The sequence below is a fragment of the Bos mutus genome, chromosome 23 (assembly GCF_027580195.1).
Source record: "Bos mutus isolate GX-2022 chromosome 23, NWIPB_WYAK_1.1, whole genome shotgun sequence".
NCBI classification, from domain to species: Eukaryota; Metazoa; Chordata; class Mammalia; order Artiodactyla; family Bovidae; genus Bos; species Bos mutus.
Window position 1 is genome coordinate 20,497,305 of NC_091639.1, and position 14,795 is coordinate 20,512,099.

The 14,795-nt window shown below is 41.7% G+C and overlaps 7 non-coding genes across 7 annotated transcripts; 2 read left to right on the plus strand and 5 right to left on the minus strand.

Annotated features, from left to right (window-relative positions):
• The first annotated feature begins 144 nt into the window (after positions 1–144).
• Positions 145–217, plus strand: TRNAA-AGC (transfer RNA alanine (anticodon AGC)). The gene has a single exon. It is a non-coding gene; the product is annotated as a tRNA-Ala (tRNA).
• A 5,845-nt stretch (positions 218–6,062) lies between these two features.
• Positions 6,063–6,135, plus strand: TRNAM-CAU (transfer RNA methionine (anticodon CAU)). The gene has a single exon. It is a non-coding gene; the product is annotated as a tRNA-Met (tRNA).
• A 1,211-nt stretch (positions 6,136–7,346) lies between these two features.
• On the minus strand, positions 7,347–7,419 carry TRNAA-AGC (transfer RNA alanine (anticodon AGC)). Its single transcript has one exon. It is a non-coding gene; the product is annotated as a tRNA-Ala (tRNA).
• A 447-nt stretch (positions 7,420–7,866) lies between these two features.
• On the minus strand, positions 7,867–7,939 carry TRNAV-AAC (transfer RNA valine (anticodon AAC)). The gene has a single exon. It is a non-coding gene; the product is annotated as a tRNA-Val (tRNA).
• Positions 7,940–10,008: 2,069 nt separating this feature from the next.
• Positions 10,009–10,081, minus strand: TRNAM-CAU (transfer RNA methionine (anticodon CAU)). The gene has a single exon. It is a non-coding gene; the product is annotated as a tRNA-Met (tRNA).
• Positions 10,082–11,761: 1,680 nt separating this feature from the next.
• TRNAA-AGC (transfer RNA alanine (anticodon AGC)) lies at positions 11,762–11,834 on the minus strand. Its single transcript has one exon. It is a non-coding gene; the product is annotated as a tRNA-Ala (tRNA).
• Positions 11,835–14,722: 2,888 nt separating this feature from the next.
• Positions 14,723–14,795, minus strand: TRNAM-CAU (transfer RNA methionine (anticodon CAU)). Its single transcript has one exon. It is a non-coding gene; the product is annotated as a tRNA-Met (tRNA).

Here is a 14,795-nt window from a genome sequence, read left to right on the forward strand (position 1 = left end):
ATTCAGGACTGATTTCCTTTAGGACTGGCTGGTTTGGTCTCTTTAAGGACCTTGAAATATTCTGAAGTTCAGGCTGCTCAGAAGAGTAAATACAGTGGGGGTGGTACTCTGAAAAGCTAGAGGAAAAAACATAAGTATGAAGGTGGGGAATTAGCTCAAGTGGTAGAGCGCTCGCTTAGCATGTGAGAGGTAGTGGGATCGATGCCCACATTCTCCAGTTTTGGCTCCTTCAACTAAGGAGCTCCAGCTGACAACCACAAATCTTGCAACCTATACAAAGAAATAAAAAAAGTAGACACACTTGCACTCTCCTCGGGGCAAGGACAAGACTGGTTCTACTGCCCCTTTGGTATGTGTATCTACTCAATTCAGTCGCTCAGTTGTGTCTGACTCTTTGTGACCCTGTGGACTCCAGCACACCAGGCTTCCCTGTCCATTCCCAACTCCCGGAGCTTACTCAAACTCATGTCCATTGAGTGGGTGATGCTGTCCAACCTACTCATCCTCTGTCATCCCCTTCTCCTGCCTTCAGTCTTTCCCAGCATCAGGGTCTTTTCTAATGCGTCAGCTCTCCGCATCAGATATCCGAAGTATTGGAGCTTCAGCTTCAGCATTAGTCCTTCCAATGAATATTCGGGACTGATTTCCTTTAGGATTGATGACAAATTTAACTCAATAGGATATGAACTAGAAAAAATATCTGTACAAAGTTCCATAAGAATGTTGAAGGAAGTGGGTTATTCTGTCTAAAGGGATCAAAAGAGACTTGACAGAAAGAGATAGCAGTCTATGGCTGTTAGGATCACTTTGTTCCACAAAATATTCAGGAAGCCAAGTTTCTTCCAGTTCACTGTCCACTATTCTTTCTGCAGGCTGAGGAATAATATCTTTAGGTTAATAAAAAGCTTTTGTGCTCTTGTTGATGTTTGTTGATGTGTTTAAGACAAGAGAAGCCTTCAAAATAAATATAGAAGAACTTTTGGAAGTAGGGATAAGAGAAAAAAAAAGAAAAATCAAGTAAAACATTGTCCAGAAGTATTAATAACTTGTGGCTCAATAGATTGTTTTATAAATTAATACATGGCTCTTCTTTTGGAGGACAATTACATATTAGCTCAACATTAGCCTACTCAATAATCTAGGTACACAAATGAGATACGGTTTCAATTTACTCATTCAGTTAGTCATAAATGTGAGCGTACATGTGGGCTAAGTCACTTCAGTCATGTTTGACTCTTTGTGACGCTATGGACTGTGTCCCGCCAGGCTTTTCTCTCCATGGGATTCTCTAGGCAAGAATACTGGAGTGGGTAATCATTCCCTTCTCCAGGGGATCTTCCACACCCAGGGATCTAAACCACGTCTCCTGCATTGGTAGGTGGATTATTTACCATGGAGCTACCTGGGAAGCCCCTCAGTTAATATATATCAGACACTAACTGAGAGGCTGTACATGTAAGGGACATCATACCCTGGAGTTGCTTTGAATGAAGGAATGGCAGTTCTCAAGACAGAGATGACTGTAGACTCCTTTGTATTCCCTGAAAGAGGTGTGAATCAGTTCTTTATGGTCCCTGTAACAAAGCCACTGGGCTTCTCTGGTGGCTCAGTGGTGAAGAATTCACCTGCCAATGCAAGAGACAGGGGTTTGATCCCTGGGTATGGAAGATCCCCCTGGAGAAGGAAATGGCAACCCACTCCAGTATTCTTGCCTGGAAAAATCTCATACACAGAGGAGCCTGGTGGGCTACAGTCCATGGGGTCGCAAAAGAACTAGACATGACTTAGTGACTAAATGACAACAATAAATAAATTACCACATACTTTGCCAACAAAGGTCCATCTAGTCAAAGCTATGGTTTTTCCAGTAGTCACGTATGGATGTGAGAGTTGGACTATAAAGAAAGCTGAGTGCCGAAGGATTGATGCTTTTGAACTGTGGTGTTGGAGAAGACTCTTGAGAGTCCCCTGGACTGCAAGGAGGTCCAACAGTCAATCCTAAAGGAAATCAGTCCTGAATATTCACTGGAAGGACTGATGCTGAAGCTGAAACTCCAATACTTTGGCCACCTAATGTGTGGAACTGACTCACTGGAAAAGACCCGGATTCTGGGAAAGATTGAAGGCGAGAGGAGAAGGAGACGACAGAGGCTGAGATGGTTGGATGACATCACTGACTCGATGGACATGAGTTTGAGTAAGCTCCGGGAGTTGGTGACGGAGGGGGAAGCCTGGCATGCTGCAGTCCATGGGGTCACAGAGTCGGACACAAATGAGCAACTGAACTGAACTGAACTAGTGGATTAAACAATACAAATTTATTGTTTTTCAGTTCTGTAGTTCAGAAGTCTAATTCAGGGCACACTGGGTTAAAATCAAGGTGTTGGCACAGCTGTGTTCCTTTCTAAAGAATTTTCTTCCTCACTCTTTTCAGCTTCTAGGCTTCCTGCAGCTTTTGGCTCATAGACTTCTTCCTCCATCTCCGAAGCCTGCAATGAAGGACCATTTTATTCTCATGTCACATGTCTCCAAGCCTTATGTCATTGCATAACTAAGACTATAGCTGGAAACTTTCTCTACTCTTAAGGACTCATAGGATAATATTGGGCTCACCAGTGTATTTCCTCATCTCAAGGTTGTAACCTTGATCACATCCACACAGTCCTTTTTGCCATCAAGGTAATAAACTCACAGGTTCTCCTTGTACTGATTGCTGATGTCAGGGGAGGACTCTGACTGCTTGGAGGGAAACAAAGATCATCATTACTGCCAATCACCAGAAATAGAAGTCCAGTCTGCTCACTGCACCTTGGTATCAGAGTCACCAAGGAAAACACAACAACACAATCAAGCACAGGATAGAACAAAACTTTACTTCCATAGCGAAGAGACAGAGCAAAGTCAGCTTTAGTATGTCTGTCAGCTCCCCATGTCTAGCAGGTCCCCACAGCAGCTATGCACACCCCTCCCATGCCACAGTAGGTCCCCACAGCAGCTATGCACACCCCTCTCATGCCACAGTAGGACCACAACCCCTTCCCTGTGGAGTCTGAAATGCTGGAAGCTGTGAGCAGGCCTGAGGGTCACTGATGAACACGTAAGCTTAACAAAAGAATACACATTAACTATGAAACAGGGAAATAGATTCCCACATAGGGTTATAAGCCTGACATAGGCTATGTGGGCTCTTTATCTCAGGACAGGATGTGTTTCAGGCAGAAGGCCCGTTTTTATCTGACCAAGTAGGGACTAAAAGACTGTACAGGAGACTGTCTTTCTCATCAACACCCGCCCCCTACCCCATTCTACTGAAACAATAGATAAAGCATGTCCAATCTGGTAGGACCCTTGTAGCTGTTGTTTAGACACGAAATATTGTCCAACTCTTTTGTGACCCCATGGACTATAGCCTACCAGGCTCCTATGTCCATAGGATTTCCCAGGCAAGAATACTTCAATGAGTAGCCATTTCCTTATACAGAAGATCTTCTCGAAACAGAGATTGAATCTGCATCTCCTGCACTGGCAGGCAGGTTCTTTGCCTGATCCACTAGGGAAGCCAGGTAGGAACCTAGTCTACCTCAAGTTTGGAAGGTAGTCTATCTCATAAGTTGGGTCCAGTGGGTTCCCTGAACAATCTGGCAGTTCACTGGCAGAGACTTTCTGTCGTTTTGAGAGAGCACATTACCAGGATCACCAAGAGAAATAGACCCAGGATTATGGCCAGTCCTCCCTGGAGCCTATTCCTCAACTATGAACCCCAACTGTCAGGGCTGAGGCAGCTAATAAGGCCAAAGAATGACATGGCATTTGGGTATGACATCTAAAGCTCAAGCCAAAACAGCAAAAGTAAACCATACAGAATTCGAACCTGCCACTTCACACAACCATAAGAATATTCCATGAGATAGATGTCTCTATTTGGAGAAAAAAGAGTTAGAGCAAGGTTGAAGATAAGGTTCATTTCCTACGTGAGGCCACTGCTTCAAGATTGGGAAAGCTCTGTTTTATCTAGTACATAGAGAAAACACAGAGGAATAAAATGAGGAAATGGGGAATGTGTTCTAAAGGAGAAAACAAGATAAAACCTCTGGGGGTGGAGGGTTGTAATAGTAAAATGGAGATAAGTAATTTACTTGATAAAGAGTTTAAAGCAATGGGTCGTAAAATGGTCACCAAACTTGGGAGAATGGATGAGCACAATGAAAACCTCAACAAAGAGAAAATATACGAAAGTACCAAACAGAAGTCACAGAGCTGAAGAAAACAAATTTGAAGTGAAAAACGCACTAGAGGCTTCCGTAACGGTTTCTTTTCCCGGAGCGGATAGTCTCTTGCTCCCTCTTGTGTTTATCGATGGTATTGCAGGTTCTGTGGTGCGGCCTCAAGCTGTCAAACTCTCCTTTGTTCTCAGGAGCCCCCAGGCATCCAAAGTATGAGAGTTTGGTATGAGCGCTTCCAGTCAAGTGAGAAAGAAACCAGTCCCTTGGGCAGACTCCCCCCAACCCTTGAAAACCCAGAATGTTTGGCATATGTTCCATTCTTCCCTTTCTGTCCGAAGACAGAAGCAATAAATTGGTCATTTTCTCCTGATCTCTCTGAGTTGTGTCAACTTGGAGGAAAATCTGTAGTGGGTGGAATGCCATAGTTTTATTTATCCATTTCAATGCAGCTGTTTCTGGCTCTGCATTACTTGGGGGTACTGCAACTTCCTAACTGGTTTCTGGAGAGCTCATAAAAGCTTTTTGGACCATATACTCATGTTAAATTGGTGTCTCTGTCAGGGAACAAGGTCTGTGGCTTTCTATTTTGCCATCTTGCTGATGGTCATCCCTTCTCAGCAGTATAATTTAAAGTTCTAGAATTTATACATATTCATTTTAGGAGGCTGCCCCTGATGGTAATAAAATATGGCGAGGTTTTGTTACTATCTTCTATATGGATTTAATTTTAAGCAATAAATTAATGCTGTATTTAATATTCAAACATTTCCAACACTTGGCTATGCCTCCATCAATTTCTTTCTACTGATTATCATGGATGGTCATCTGACTGAACACTGGCTTGTTTAGTGACAATTGTGATAATTTCTATCTACAGGAGAGGATGTTGGGTAGGGGACCATGATTTAAAAAATGAATGCATAAATACATGAGAATTTTTCACCTATAAATTCAAGATTTATAGAAAAGATTCAGGAAATCCAATTCACCAAAAGCTGGGACTATAAAAAGAAATCCATAGCCAGTTACATCACAGTGAAACTGTAAAAGAAGAGGAGAAAAAGGAGAGGAAGAAGAGGGGCAAGAGTACCAAAATGACACTAGAGACTAACAACAATTCTCAAAAAATAGAAGAGAGATTGCCTGCAAAGGTAACACTGTTAGCTAGAAAATAGCTCAAGGTAATTTTCAAATTGAAGAAATAAAATAACTCTTCAACTAAAATTACACTTAGTGACTCTATTTTTGAAGAATGATAGTGATATAAAGATAGCATGAGACAAAAGAAAATTTGAGAGTTTATCCCACAGAGACCCTCAATAAAGGAAATCTCAAGAATATACTATAAAAGGAAGGAAATTTTCATAGATATATTCCTTAGTAAATATTTTCAAAGACGCTGCTCTAGACTTTTTGGACAAATTAGTAGATAAAAAGACGAAGAATTTGCATTCTATTAGACTTACAGTGCAAATCATGGTGAGAAAATGTATAGACAAAAACATGGGTAAATCCAAACACACATTAACTTTTTGAAAAATAACCCCAAATCGTACTTTGGAAAATATGGTAGAACTAAAATATTGGGCAAAAAAAATTACATACATGTTTCAAGGTATGAAAATTTTCTATACATTCACCCAACTACTATTCGGTGAGAGTATCATTTCAGAGACAAGACTCTGGATGGTGAAAATGTGACTGTTCACTCTGAGGGACCGATGATCCAGATGAACAGAAACCAAGAACAGCCAAGAGGGCAAGCAACAAGAAAAGCCAAGAGGGCAAGCACTGGCTTAGATAATTTCTTTAGAGCCTAGCCAACAACTTAATTTCAGAGCCTTCTTAGCGCAGTGGGCAGCGCGTCAGTCTCATAATCTGAAGGTCCTGAGTTCGAGCCTCAGAGAGGGCACGGCTTTTTTTTTTGTTTGCTTTTCCTTAGGCGCGTTCATTTTCCTTGAGTTTGTTTTTGCATTCATTTACCTCTGGCATGCAGTTTGCTCTGCTGTGAAGTATCAAGACGTGAGATTGTGTCAGAGTTTTCTCACGATAACCGTTCCGGGTTCCCATTTAGACGAGCATTCCAGCAATGTTTCTCCGGAAGTTCTAGAGATGCTCCGCCTTGACAGCAGTAACACTTGAGTCTTCATATTAGTCCCGAAAAACCAAGGAGGGCATAAAACTTCTAGTGCTGAAATAACCACGAGCTCAAAATAGACTGTCGCGGCGAATTGTACTTCACTAACTTCACTGATTGGTGCCTGCAGGGTCTATGCCCGCATTCTCCTCCTGCGCATCTCCTTGAGCTCTTGACTACAACTCAATACAGACGTAGAAAACATTGACTTTGGGAGGGGGCGGGGGGGGCAGGGAGAGTCTTTACTTTTTTTTTTTTATGAGCCCGAAGAAGACAGAGAAATATTGGACATTGAAATATTGGACGTGTGATAAATCGGATCTTTCTGATTTTCCCCCCCTTGTATGGTTTCACACATGTCAGAGCTGGAGATGTCTTAACTGACAAGCCAACTTTGTAGCCAGTGGAGGAAAACAGTGGAAGGGAGATGAGGGGTCTCGAGCAGGCCAAGATGCTCAAAGAGGAAGAAAATCTATGCGAGGATGAGCTGGTCATTTTCCATCTAAGCAATTCGATTATTGGTTGTTATTCAGGATCAGAGCCACTTATTCACAGCTCGCGGGTGCATCCAGAAGCTAACTAATAACTTCACGTATTTGCTTCCCATAGGGTCTTTCCCCATATTTTTTGGTTACTTGGGGCACTCGGTTTCTGCCCCTGACAAGAAAGTTGGGGCTTTATTGACCCTGCCCTGCCCTGCGCTTCTCAGGATTGGGCCGCCTTGCGGCCAAGTGCATGAAGAAACGGAGGGGGAAAAAAGAGCAACTGGGCATATCCCTTGAGATGACTCAGCTATTCTGTAGCATAACACGTCATACGTTGGTAGTAGATGTACTAACCAGTAGAGCCCTCGCTATCCTGTCTTGTCCTTTCCCTAAGAGTCTAAAGTATCTAATTTCTTTATAGAGATTGGAAGATCAGAGCGCCTCAGTTGAGAGTAAAATTGGAGGATGTGGGCATCGATCCCACTGCCTCTCGCGTAAAACTGGAGGATATGGGCATCGATCCCACTACCTCTCGCATGCTAAGCGAGCGCTCTACCATTTGAGCTAATCCCCCACCGTTAGGTCTTATGTTTCGCTTCTCTCCCCACCCTGCAGTTTATCAACATACCCTCTCCATTTTTCCTTCTTTTGGGTGGTCCAAACTTCAGGAAATGTCAAGCCCATTAATGGGAATCAGAATTTGGGCTAAGGATACATCGTCTCAGAGATGCCCCTAGGGAAGAGCGCAATTGGTACCTACTTCTCTGCCAGGAAAGGAGAAAGTAGCCATAGGAAAAGTTTGGCACTCCAAAGGTTCCCGATTCTGATTTTCTGGGACAGAAGAGAACACGTCCCAGTTGGGAGGAGTCATCCAGAACAGACGAGACTATCTCAGGATAATTATCTGTTTCTTAAAAAGAGGACCCAAACAACAAAAAGAAGTGGGTTGATAACTCGTTCCTTTCAGGGGAGGCAGTGAACTGATTTTCCCCCGGATGACTGAAGGTAAAAGAGTAGCCATTGTTTCCGCTCGGTTTCGAACCGAGGACCTCTCGCGTGTTAGGCGAGCGTGATGACCACTACACTACGGAAACTCACACCATATCCCGTTTTTGAGATACTCAGTTCTTGCTGAGGTGGCTCATGAATGGTTTCACATCTGCATCACATAAGAGAATAGCCAAACCAAACCAAACAAACAAAAAAGCCTGTTACAAATAAGAACTATCAAAAATAAGTAGTGAGATCCTATGAAACAGAGTAAAAAAAAATACAGACATTGAGGTGTGAGGATAAAGAATCAACAGCATGGAAGGAACAGTCAGGATGGTAGGAATTCCTGTGTTCAGAAATATACCTGTGTAGTAGGAGTGGAGTGAGAGAGTGTGTGAGTACATGTGTGTGCTTGTGTAAAATAGACATGGAGAGAAACAGTGATTGAAAAAGTCTGGACACATGAAGATACATTGGGAAAAAAATTGGGGAGACTTAAAAACCCTTGAAAAACATGCAGGCACATGGCTTTAAAATAAAAATATTTTATGAAACTTTTTTATTTTGAATGCCAAATAGGTAGGAAATGGAGAAAATAGAATTAGAGAGAAAGAAAAAGAAGTTGTAAGATCTTAAAGGATTGAGGTTTATTTTTTAAGCTCTGAGATTAATAATAGCATGAGTCTTTCCGTACCTGCGGCCCGGTACACTAGCTGGCTTGGAATACATCCTCCATAAACACAGAATGGACAAAGGCATAGGTGCATGAGAAGAAAGAAAGATTCTGGAGAGCTGTGCGGGAAAGAGCTACGGCATTTAAGCACATATCAAGATACTGGATGTAGAGATTTGAAGGAGAAGAAAGAGTCAAAGGCATGTAGAATACTTGAATCTGGGTGGTAAACACAAGTGATTGTGAATTAATATCTGATGCATGGAAGATTAAATCCTCTCATTTATAATAATAGTGAATTAATGAATGAATTGGTCTGGAGGAAAAGACTAAGTGCAGGGTTAAAGGAAAAGGCTACATTTTAATACAGGGGAAAAAAAAAAAATCAGCTTTGTGCTTCTGGTTTTGCTCCGTAGAGCCATGCGAACTGAAAAAAAAGATGGTTCAACTATTCTAAGCTTCAATTTTCTCTGTAAAATGGGAATAATGATATTTGGACGAACTGCAAAGTTAAATCAAACAACTTGCATAAGATTAATAAACATGTAGTATCATTTTTAGCACCCAGTGCTGAAAAAAGGATTTTTTCCATTCCTTTTAATTCTTTTGTATTCGGTATTCCAAGTCCCCAGTGGTGGTCATCCATCTTTCAAAGGGTCAGAGAGGCATAAAATAGAAAGAGGTAACTAGCATGGTGCTTTCTGCAGCCTGAAGTGCCTCCCTTCCTTGAACCCTTAAGGGGAAGCAACAGCAAGGTCAAATCTGCAGGAAGGAAGCTCTGGACAACATAACCTTCAGAAATCCATCTCTGAGTATCATTTTGGTAACGTATATAAGGAGTAAAACAGAGTATCATTTCTCTTTCACATTTTAAAGGAAAATCAACTGGGCAAAATTGGAATCCCACAATCACATATGTCCCCATATTGTCTCTGGTCCCCAAAGAATAAAGTGGTTTCAAGATATTTGATTATCCTGAAAAGGCTACTACACTGTCTACCCTGTCAGCATGCCAGAAGTGACCTCTGTCTCCGCTTTCTCCCTCCAGCCTCCAAGCTCACAGAATGTCAGAGATAAAGTGTAAGAACCCTCAAAAACCACATTAGTCAAATCTTCAAGCTCTCTGCATCCTGGCACTCTAAAAGAAGCAAAAGATGGAGGGATGTAGCTCCACAAGGAAGGAAATTTGGAGATCTTATTCACTCTTGATTCACTGCACCCAGAATAGTTGTGTAAACAAGAATTATTTGTTTCATGATAAAAAGAATAAATGATTTTACATCTTCCATTCCTTAATTGCCATTGGGAGTGTCTGACTCTTTGGGACGCCATGGACTGCAGCACCCCAGGCTTCCCTGTCCTTCACTAACTCCCAGAGTTATTTTATGTTGATTTTTTGTTTGTTCCTTTCGGTTTGGTTTTGGTGTAGCCTGTATACGTTTTCTTTTTAGCAGAGTAACATTAGGCTAGTTCGATTGTGGAGGAAAAAAACAAAGCTGCCCTCTCTGAGGCTCGAACTCAGGACCTTCAGATTATGAGACTGATGCGCTGCCTACTGCGCTAAGAAGGCAGACAAGGTGAAGCTTTCACATTCTAATTAAAATATGAAATAATATTTTTCAGGCACATCTATCAGTTTCCAGGTTTTAAAGAAATGTAGCCAATGCTCCTTGAAAACCATTCCATATAAGACAATGCTGCACCCGGCGGATTCTACGCTCTGAAATGATGGCGTCCACACCTTTACGGTATACATCCACCAGTTGGACACTCTGGCCAGCAAGACCAGGAACAATCCTGTCTTTTGCGGCTCTTTTCCTCTCTTGTGTTCCAATGATTGGCCTCTTCTCTCCCTCAGAGATCTCACTCTTGCTGCTTCTGCTGCTGCTAAGTCGCTTCCTTCAGTCGTGTCCGAGTCTGTGTGACCCCAGAGACAGCAGCCCACCAGGCTCCCCCGTCTCTGGAATTCTCCAGGCAGGAACACTGGAGCGGGTCTCACTCTTGCACTTTCCTTATATTCAAAAGAAATTTAGGAGATACCCAGTTAATATTAATTCACTGACTGAGTGAATGAATACGCCTCAAATTTATCTACACTCCATATGTCGTTGTCTCACTCTACATCTCCACTTGCATGAACACGACAGGAGATGTTCTCTCTACAAAAAACACAGACTGGAAAAAAACAAACAAAAAAAAAACTACAGACAGAATTTAGCAAAAAAACCTCCCTGTTTTTCTTCAGCCTATTGGGCTATTAATTACACTAAGAGATTTATGAAGATTATTTCATATATTCCAATTGAATTTTCACAACTAGGTGTCATAATTTGCATTTTCCATATATGTTGGTAACTCAGAGAAGTAATGTGTCTGCTAAACCGTAAAGTCTGAATTGAGAAGCAGATTATCTAATTCCAAATTATGTTATTTTTTTCTGCTGCAGCTGATAATCTCACTGTACATTCTTCTCCACAATAGCTCATTCATACACACTCTAATTCCCAGTCTCCTCTCTGCTGGCCTTTCAGGCTTAGACTTCCAAGTCAAACTTTGGCTCATTCTCTTCCTTCAAAATCCACTTTCGCTGAATAATATTGGCAAATCTGAACATTACTTTGTGAAGCTCTCTTGAATTTATCACTTCCTTTCCATTCAGTCAGGACATATTCATTGGGGAGCTGCTCTGTGCCTGGCACTGTAGTAGCTTCAGGTGATTCAGAAGGAATATGATCACCCAGACTTCTGTTAGAAGGATATATATGCACAAGGGACAATCCTCTTCCAGATTCACCACTTTGAGTCTTCCTGGCATTTACAGCCAAGTAATGACTAAAAATATGTGTTCATGATGTCCCTCTGCTTCACTCTGACCATTCTTGATTTTTTAGTTTTGATATGATCTTGCTTTTCTCTCAACTCTTTGGCTCTTCTTTCCACCTTTCTATATTGCGATTTTGCTCTGTCAGGTCAATTAGATCCATTGGTGAATGGTGTTCTTAACTACTAGATCTATCATTAATGAGAGAAGTTTTGACACCTATAATGATAACTGTGGGCTTCTCTGTTTTTCCTTTCAAGTTAATCAGCTTCAGTTCATGAGTTTTGAAGCTCAGTGGTCAGGGACGTAGAGCCAGTCTTGTCCTTGCCCAGAGGAGAGTGCAATGTGTGTCTGCTTTTCTCATTTTTTTGTATAGGTTGCAAGATTTGTGGTTGTTAGCTGGAGCTCCTTAGTTGAAGGAGCCAAAACTGGAGAATGTGGGCATCGATCCCACTACCTCTCACATGCTAAGCGAGCGCTCTACCACTTGAGCTAATTCCCCACCTTCATACTTATGTTTTTTCCTCTAGCTTTTCAGAGTACCATCCCCACTGTATTTACTCTTCTGAGCAGCCTGAACTTCAGGAAATTTCAAGGTCCTTAAAATGAAACCAGGACTGGACTAAGGGCACATCTTCTCAAAGATGCCTAAGGCAATAGTGTGATTGGTATCTATTCCTCTGCTGAAGAAAGAAGGGGAAAGTCACCATGGGAAAAAGAAGAGACAGAGGGAACATTTTGGGGTTTCACTGTTGACTGAAAAGAAACCAGATATTAAGAACCCATAGAAAAAAATGGTTGTAAGAAGATACATGCAAAAGGAAATAGGCTTTTAATTTGTTCTAGCTTTCACTCAACTTTAAACTGTTATCATGGAGACAGGAATGGCCACCCATTTGGATATTCTGCCTGGTGAATCCCATGGACAGAGGAGCCTGATGGGCTACAGTCCATGGGGTCACAAAGAGTCGGACACGACTGAGTGACTAACACTAAACTGCTATCTGTTGTGACTTTTGTAACAGGAGTCCTAAACATCTGTGTTCCCTTACATCTTTTTTTGTTGTTCACTAATTGGAAAGTAGAAAATTCTGTCTGGGAAAATTTTAAGTCATATAAACTGCCATTCATCAATAAAATTTAAAACATCAAGTAAGGCATAAAGAAAGAGCAAAATAAATCGGCAGATGTGGAGAGTAACATTTTGGAAGTTAATAAAATAATTTATTAAATTATTCACTTATATTTGATCTACCGATTCCCTATTACCTAATACTTCCATTTCAAGGCAGAAGCCATATTTATGCCTTAACTCCAGGCACTGAGGACACAATGATTTGAGCCTCAAGATCCTTATATTCTAGAGGAGAGACAGGAACTTTAAATGTAAATTCATAAGACAATTTCTAAAACACAGTGCTTGTGAGGAAAGTGGCATAAGTTGATGGACAGATTGAAATCACGATAAGAGGCATTAGCTAGGGAGGGGGTCTCATTAGCAAAGTAACATTTGACTTAGGGACTGAGTGCCAAGAAGTAGGCATATTACTAAGTCTGATTCAACATGAGAAGTTATATTAGTCAGAATCTGAGAGGTGAAGAAAAGTCCTCTGTGTGCATTTGGGAAACCCAGACAGAGCCCAGTTACCAAATACCCATAGAAAAGTCAAAATGTAAGAAAATTTCCAGCTTATTTCAAGACTGTGGTGCCAAAGGCCTAACCAAATTGTGGACTTGCTGAAGGACCACCCTTTCACAGAGCCTCCAAGGGCATCATCCATAGGATTCTTTGTGTCTGAAGAAGCTTAAGATACAGTTAAAGGAGAGGGAAGTCTTTCAGTGAAAAGCAAAGTTCAAGGGCTGTTCATAGTTCTGCATGGTAGAATCATGACCCTCTTTAACATTCCTTCCTATTTTTGGACTTCATCAGGATCTGATCACTAATGCTGTTAAATATATTTCCTGTATTACCTGCTGGAATCCCTCCTGCCTCATTTAAAATATTTTAGCTGCATGTGCAAAGAGGAAAAATTCTATTTGAGATTCTATATGTGGAAGTCAAATATCACCAGATTGTTTCAATTCTTGGAGATATTTCTGAAGGTGTTAATTTAGACTGTCATTACAGGTACTGTGATGGTTGGGCTGGAATGGATGGGTAAGAAACTTCCATAAGGAAGAACTACCCAAAGATCCTACTCCTATTCTTGTTTATGAATTTACTCTAAGAATTCCCCTGATTTCACATCTTTTTTATTTTGTTTTTGACAATTTGGATCTTTCTGGTTCTCTCTCAGACCCAGGCAAACTCAGTCCTCAGACCCACAAGTTGTGTTGTCCATCTTGTTTCTTTAATTGTCCCTCAACAGACTTCTCTCTTTCCCCAGGTCAATGCTATGCTATGCTAAGTCACTTCAGTCGTGTCCGACTCTGTGTGACCCCACAGACGGCAGCCACCAGGCTCCCCTGTCCCTGGGATTCTCCAGGCAAGAACACTGGAGTGGGTTGCCATTTCCTTCTCCAACGCATGAAAGTGAAAAGTGAAAGCTAAGTCGCTCAGTCATGTCCGACTCTTAGCGACCCCATGGACTGCAGCCTACCAGGCTCCTCCATCCATGGGATTTTCCAGGCAAAAGTACTGGAGTGGGGTGCCATCGCCTTCTCCGCCCCAGGTCAATAGGTCCCATAAATGTCAATTACAAAATAGCCTTCTTTTCACCAGATTCTCTCTGTTTACAAGGATGGGAGGTCCACTCTCCCACAAGCCAAAAGTCATGCATTTTGAGAAGGAAAGGCTAGCATACTCCAGTACAGATCATGCTCACTCCCTTCACAGCACGTTTTTTGTCCTTGTTGTAGTATGATGTCAAAGTGGGTGCATGTGTGCTCAGTCACTCAGTTGAGTCCAACTGTTTGCGACAGAGAACATTGGTCAAAGACCAAGTCTGTGCTCTCTTCTGGGTGAAATAAGAAAAGAACCAGAGATTTATAAATCTTCATTTTAAAAAGAAATCCAATATTTCCCGAAGTTGGGTTCAGGAAAGGTCTTCTGAGGACTCAGGTCTTGTGGAGAAGGAATGATAGAGCAAAACTGGTGGAAACAAGTATCTTTCCCACTAGCTTTGAGTGCAAAGAAGGCTTTGTAACATTGACCCTAATTCCCATGTCCTAACTCTCTTTTTGATCTGAAATCTTTCCGGTGAATCTAAACTTTTTCACCAATGATTTTACTGAAGTTACTGGGAATTGCAACAAACTTGAAATCTAATTTCAACCTTCTAAGCAAATATTCGGTCATTTTTCAAATGTTTTGCTGGTGCCCACCTAATTTTACTTGCTGTTGGGTTTTTCCTGCAACATAACTTTAGCCAGGCCAAAAAAAGTACTATCTGCCCTCTCTGAGGCTCGAACTCAGGACCTTCAGATTATGAGACTGACGCGCTGCCTACTGCGCTAAGAGGGC